We start from the raw sequence: 7619 nt of genomic DNA on the forward strand, positions 1-7619 counted from the left end.
ACCCTTTAAACAAGCTACTAAAAAATTGCTGAATGCGGATCCAATATTGTAACACTCGTTACAACATTTAATACAAATAATCAATCTTATAACCACCATAAATATGTAATATATAACCCACCTCTAGAAAAAATGCTTGTAATGTGTTCAATTTCATTTTGTATTTAAAGAGTTGTTCAATTACTATTTGTTTTGGAATATGTAATATTTTTTGTGTTTATTTGGATTTAAACATTCATTTTGCAGGATCAGTTCATATTTGTTATTGGAGATACAGAGCAAGCGGTGTGGAATCACAGACCTGTATTGATGAGGTGATGTTACAAGATTTATCATGACAGCACATCCTGATCAAGCTAAAACACTACTTTCAAGTCACTAACTATCCCTATAGCTTATAAATGCTTTGAATCTTTTGCATGTGCAAGTAATAAATTCCCACCTGTGCATTTACACATGCCCCTATAATCATCATATATTTTATAGGTAACAAACCAAAGGAAGAAGGCTTGCAGCATTGCTGTGTCAACCCTGGTAAATACAGGAACAGGAACATCCTTCATGAAGATGTGGGGCAAGCTTAAAATGTAAGAATACCTTATTTAATTTGCATTGGTCCTGGGTTTGCATGGGTCATATATCTATATCTGTGTAATTAATAAAGTTATGCTTAATTCCCTGTAAAGTAGCAATAAAAAGGTTCTCTATTATGAATCACTTAAAGCCCAGTGTCAGTGAAGATGGCGTAGTCAGTGGAATCCTGGTGTTTGTGGGAAATAGAAGGAACCTTGCCCAGCTTTCTGGTGACTGAGGTAATCAATCACATCACACATTCATCAACAGTTAACAGTCAAAAGTTTACATACACCTTGCAGAATAAACTGCTTCATCAGGGTAGTAAATAAAAATAAAACGGATACATTTTTGTGATCCCTATTATTGCTAAAATTGTTAACATTTTGCAGATACTGCAAGGTGTATATCAACTTTGAAGCGCAACTGTATATCTATCTCTTTCATTCAATTGAGCCAAATATAATAATGGACTGGATATGTATTATAAACAAATTTTTGTTTTTTTCCTCAAGGCATTTTTTCTGACTTTCCTGCATCTTTGAAACATTTCCATTCATATATACTCCGGAGAGCATCTGGGACATTGACATAAACAGCACTTTCCAACAACTTAAAAAATTGGGTGACAAATAATTTTGTTTTTTGTGCTTTTGGAGTTCTTCAGTTTTTTTTTGACAAACTTAGATTCACTGTAATGCTGGAGTAAGCATTTGGTCCTGTTTAATGTTGGTGCTGGTAAAGGTTTAAAGGGATACTCCACTTTAAAATGAAAATTCTGTCATCATTTACTCACCCTCATGTTGTTTCAAACCTGTATGAATTTCTTTCTTATGCTGAACAGAAAGAAAGATATTTAGAAGAATGTCAGTAACCAGACAGATTTTGGTACCATTGACTTCCATAGTAGGAAAAAAAATCAATGGTCAATGGGACCCAAAAACTGTCTGTAGGCTCGTCTCTTAAATGAACCGAAACTCAGCGTACTGTATAAGCTAGGCTACTTGCCTCACAGACCTGAGAAAGAGAAAGCATAAAAAGTCTACTTTTAAACAAAACAATTCAAAATAAAAGAAAACAGACTGCTCTCTGCTTATGCAATCCGTATAAAATGTGAATTTCTCTCTGGCGCGTTCACTACTGTGAAGATCGCGAGTCCGCATCGTCAACGTCAACTTTGACACAGAAAACACTTGTTTATTAATAAACAATTGAAATGTCTCCTTGATATATTTGACATATTAATAATCATTACTTTTCCCAGTTCTTTGTGACAGCTTTTAGGTGCGTTATTGGCAGCGCACCCTTACATGTTACATGAACGCGTCCCCACTGCTCAATAGATTTTAGCTTGTGTGTGATTTATCACGTGCACGGGTCGGGTAACGGGCCAAATATTAATGGGTTTGGGCGGGTGCGGATTTAATTTTGATATTATCACGGGTGACGGGTCGGATCTGGTGCTGAACTTTGCGGGTACGGGCAGGGGGCGGGTCTCCAAAAATGGACCCGTGCAGGACTCTGGTTGGGATTACACCGCAATTGTGCAGTCATGGCTCTTGTAAACTGTAGCCCTATGCTAGCCAGGGGATTCGTTATATCCTCGCTTTGCAAAGTGTATGTACATAGTTTCGTTTATGTTCATCTGTGAAAAACTCATTTTAACGTACAATTTTTTCCAAATGGTTTTCGAGGCCTGGGCTTTTCTACACTTCACTTGTCATTTTACCTCCACACGATATGTCTGCTTTTAATATTCTAAGTTGGAATGTGAGGGGTTTAAACTCACCAATAAAGCGCACTCGTTGTTTGGAATTTTTGCGACGGAAAGATGTATCCATTGCGCTACTCCAAGAAACCCATTTAAAAGACGGAGAAGTTCAAATATTATAAGATATTGGCATGTTCATGTGCGCTTAACAAATCTAAAGGTGTCTTAATCCTGTATAAGAGATCATCACTAAGTTTATCTGTGGATTCAATGGGGAAAGATGATTGTGGGCGGTTCGTATATGCAGCCACTAGAATTAATCATACTAAAGTCCTTTTAACATCTATATATGCACCGAACGTATGTGACCACCAATTTATGGATAATATTTCTGGAACTTTGATTAATTTCAATGATTATATTATTATATTAGGCACGGATTTCAATGCTTGTGTCCACCCTGAGTTAGACCGCTCCTCCACTGACTCTGTCGCAACGCCCTCGTCGGTAGCTCTTAATAACTTAATCGCAGAGCTTAATCTTTATGTAAACCCATGGCGTATTAAAAATGGTAATTCTAAAGTTTACACATTCTATTCTGCCCGTCACAAGTCGTTTTCTAGGATCGATTATATTCTGGTTGATACATCAGTACTATTGACATTTTGCCATTTTGATTTCGGATCATTCACCGGTTATCTGTAATATCACTATAGGTGCTAAAGTCTCTAAAATCAATAGATGGCGCTTTAATACTACATTATTATACGACATCTCCTTCTTAGATCAACTTAGACAAGAATGAATAATTTTTTTGGAAATTAATTCCCACTGCCATAATCCACAGACGTTGTAGGAAGTTACAAAATGCTTTTTAAGGGTTAATTGCATTTCATATTCTGTCAAAGTCAAGGCCTCTAGGAATAAACTGTTTGAGGAGCTAGAAAAAAAGATTAATCAACAGGCTTGGGCTTTTTCCGACAAGCTTAATCAGGAGCTATTTTTATTGAAAGCAGAATGTACTTCTCTATCTATATCCAAAGCTGAGTTTATCATTCATAGAACAAAGCAAAAATACTATTTTAATGCAGATAGGCCTAGCAGATTGCTTGCTCTGAAACTTAAAGAGTGCGAATCTAAAGCCAGCATTGATGTTATTAAAACTGACTCTGGTGAAATTACTACGGACCCAAAGGCTGTTAATGATGAGTTTAGATCATTCTACTCTACGCTGTATTCTTCTGAGGTCTGCCTTGACAGAGGAGAATGTAGTGATTTTCCCAGTCACCTGAATCTTCCCACTTTACCAGTATCTGCTCAAGAATTACTGGATGCTCCTCTAACACTGGGATATGCTCCACAATGCAGCTAAATTGTTGCAGAAAGGTAAATCTCCCGGCCCTGATGGAATTCCTCCGGAGTTCTATCTAGCTATCTGGGATATTGTGGGCCCCCTAATTCTGAAGTCCATGAATTATGCCATTGATCATGGCACACTTCATAGAGATCAAAATGTTGCCATCATTACCCTGTTGCTTAAAAAAGACAAAGATCCACTAAGTTGTTCTAGTTATCGTCCAATATCTCTGATATCAGCCGACGTCAAGATCCTAGTGTCACGACGCATACACGAAAAGGTGAATTCCAATAGCAGCTTTATTTAGGGTAATCCGTAATCATATCCACGAACAGGTAAAGGGTCATAATCCAAGTAAATCAGTCCAAAACAACAAACAAACAAACAAACAAACAAACAAACAAACAAACAAACAAACAAACAAACAAACAAACAAAGACTCTGATTTGCGGGTGACACAATACAAGGACTCCACACCAGTGACTAAAACAGACAGGATATAAATAGACAGACACTTAACAAGGTGATTGGGAACAGCTGAGTGCAATAATCAAAGATGAGTCCAACAAGGGTGATGGGGATTGTAGTTCATGAGTGAATGACACCGTGGGGGAAAAGGACCTCTAGTGGCTACCCAGGGAACATAAACCAGACACTGTGACACCTAGCCAAGGCATTGGTTTTAAGATTGGAACCATATATGGACAATCTGATTCATTATGACCAGACTGGCTTCTTGAAGGGCCGTTTAGCATCGGATAATATGCGCCGACTATTACACATTATTGATTACGCTCAGACCACCAATGCTACTTCTGCCATTTTTTCTTTGGACGCTCTCAAAGCATTTGATAGGCTTGAATGGGATTATCTGTGGGCTGTTCTGGAGCATTTTGGATTTGGCTCCAAGTTCCTAAATATTATACGATTGTTATATAAATGTCCTTCTGCTTCCGTATCAACAGGTTCCTGTCAATCACAACCTTTCTTACTTCGAAGAGGTTGTCGGCAAGGTTGTCCCTTGTCACCAATCTTATTTGCACTCTCACTAGAACAGAGGTGGGCACAAATACATCAAAAACTATTTTGTTACAAACTACAAATACTGGCTCATAAAATGTAACAAAATAAAATACAAAATACTGATGTGAAAAATGTATTTAAATAAAATACAAGTAATTAGTATTTTGAAAATACAAAAATACTCCCACAATAATCTTAAAGGGATAGTTCACCCAAAAATGAAAATTCTGTCAGTAATTACTCACCCTCATGTTGTTCAACCCCGTAAATCAAATCAAATCAAATCAAGTATATTTGTATAGCGCTTTTCACAATACAGATTGTATCAAAGCAGCTTCACAGTATTAAAATAAAATAATACAACAAAGTTTGTTTCTAGTGGAATTTATTGATTGATAGAATAAAATTAAATATCCCCAAAATATCCCCAACTGAGCAAGCCAAAGGCAACAGTGGCAAGGAACCGAAAAAAACTCCATCAAGCGGCCTAATGGTGTCCTAAAACTCCATCAGGTGATCTAATGGAGAAAAAAAAAACCTTGGGAGAACCCAGGCTCAGTCGGGGCCAGTTCTCCTCTGGCATTTATGAACTAGAGGCCGGATTGTAGTTTGAAACTGTGAGATTAACAATATTATATGAATGCCTGGCTGAAAAGATGCGTCTTTAATCTAGTTTTAAACTGGGAGAGTGAGTCCGAGCAACGAACAGTATCAGGAAGGCTATTCCAGAGTTTTGGAGCCAAATGTGAAAATGCTCTCCCTCCTTTGGTTGATCTGGATATCCTAGGTATGACCAAAAGCCTTGAATTTATTGATCTTAAAGAGCGCGATGGATTATAGGGTGATAGAAGATCCGTTAAATAGACTGGAGCTAAGCCGTTCAGGGCTTTATAAGTCAGTAGCAATACCTTGTAATTAATACGGAACTTTATAGGTAGCCAATGTAGTGATGATAAAATCGGTGTTATATGATCATATTTTCTTGATCTAGTAAGAACTCTAGCGGCTGCATTTTGGACTAACTGTAGCTTGTTTATTGAGGATGCAGGACAACCGGCTAATAAAGCATTACAGTAATCTAGTCTCGAGGTCATGAATGCATGAACTAACTTTTCTGCATCAGAAACTGATAGGATATTACGTAGCTTAGCAATGTTTCTAAGGTGGAAAAAGGCTGTTTTTGTAACATACGAAATATGATTTTCAAAAGACAGGTTACAATCGAGTATAACACCCAGGTCTTTTACTGTAGAGGATAAAGTAACAGGACATCCTACGATGTCAAAGTTGTATTGTGAGAGGTTCTGTGGGCGTTTTTTTGAACCGATAAGTATTACCTCTGTCTTGTCTGGATTTAATCATAGAAAATTACGCGTCATCCAATCTTTTATATCTTTAACACACTCTGTCAATTTGGATAATTTAGCGTTTTCATCCGGCCGTGATGAAATATATATTTGAGTGTCATCAGCATAACAATGGAAACTAATTCCATGTTTCCTTATAATATTTCCAAGTGGCATCATATATATTGAGAATAACAGAGGGCCTAACACAGATCCCTGCGGCACTCCATAGTTTACTGGAATTATGATCGATTTTTCTCCATTTAAATAGACAAAATGGTAGCGGTCTGATAAGTATGATCTAAACCAGCTTAATGCTTGTCCTTGAACACCAGTATAATTTTGTAGTCGATCTAAGAGTATTGTGTGATCTATAGTATCGAACGCAGCACTTAGATCAAGTAAAACTAGTATTGAGATGCAGCCTTGGTCAGAAGCTAAGAGTAAATCATTTGTGATTTTAACGAGCGCAGTTTCAGTGCTATGATGCGGCCTGAATCCAGACTGAAACTTTTCATAGATATCATTTTCAACCCCGTAAGACCTTCGTTCATCTTCGGAACACAAATTAAGATATTTTTGATTAAATCTGAGAGCTGGATCACTCCTCCATCGGCTTCTAAGACATTATAACTTGCTGGCCCAGAAAAGTTATTAAAGAGATCGTTAATATAGTCCAAGTGACTACAGTGGCTCAATCTTAAGTTTATAAAGCGAGGAAAATACTTTTTGTGTGCAAAAAAAACAAAAATAACGACTTTATTCCACTATTCATTTCCTTCTCTCTGGGCCTCGAGTTATTTCACGTAGTGTTTTAGCGCAGCACGTTTGTGTTGCACGTCACACGCATCACACACATGACCAGCGTCGGCCAATAGTGAGCCTATGTGGTGACGTGCAACACAGACGCGCTACGCAGTTATACTACGTGAAAAGACTCGAGGCCCAGAGAGAAGGAAATGAAAAGTGGAATAAAGTCGTTATTTTTGTTTTGTTTTTTGCACACAAAAAGTATTCTTGTCGCTTTATAAACTTAAGATTGAGCCATTGTAGTCACTTGGACTATATTAACGATGTCTTTAATAACTTTTCTGGGCCAGCAAGTTATAATGTCTTAGAAGCCTATGGTGGAGTGATCCAGCTCTCAGATTTAATCAAAAATATCTTAATTTGTGTTCCGAAGATGAACGAAGGTCTTACGGGGTTGGAACAACATGAGGGTAATTACCGACAGAATTTTCATTTTTGGGTGAACTAACCCTTTAATGCCGTTTTTAAGAGGAGCAGCGCCACTTCTTCTCCTGTGTTCAAAACTCATTCACTTCTTGGAGGGAGCCCGGTCTACAGGGTGTCACGTGATTTTCGTGGATTTAACCTGGACATTGCCATTGCCAACATCAGACCGAAAATATGGCAAAATCATTTACTATGGTGATAAGCATATGGTGATTTTTCTTAAGTATTTAAGTATTTGAAATACTCTAAATACACTCCCTCAAAATATTTTGTTACAAACTACATTTTATTTTTTCCACACCTGCAAAATACAAATTACAAAATACACTAAAGTAATTAAATACGTATTTAAAATACATTTAATTGAAATACT

The 7619-nt window shown here is 37.2% G+C and overlaps 1 long non-coding RNA gene across 1 annotated transcript; it reads left to right on the plus strand.

Annotated features, from left to right (window-relative positions):
- Positions 1-229: 229 nt before the first annotated feature.
- On the plus strand, positions 230-1734 carry LOC311095500. The gene is made up of 4 exons (XR_014608844.1): positions 230-314; positions 487-587; positions 725-812; positions 1089-1734. It is a non-coding gene; the product is annotated as an uncharacterized lncRNA (long non-coding RNA).
- Positions 1735-7619: the final 5885 nt, after the last annotated feature.

Source organism: Abramis brama, assembly GCF_963993115.1.
Source record: "Abramis brama genome assembly, chromosome: 13".
NCBI lineage: Eukaryota > Metazoa > Chordata > Actinopteri > Cypriniformes > Leuciscidae > Abramis > Abramis brama.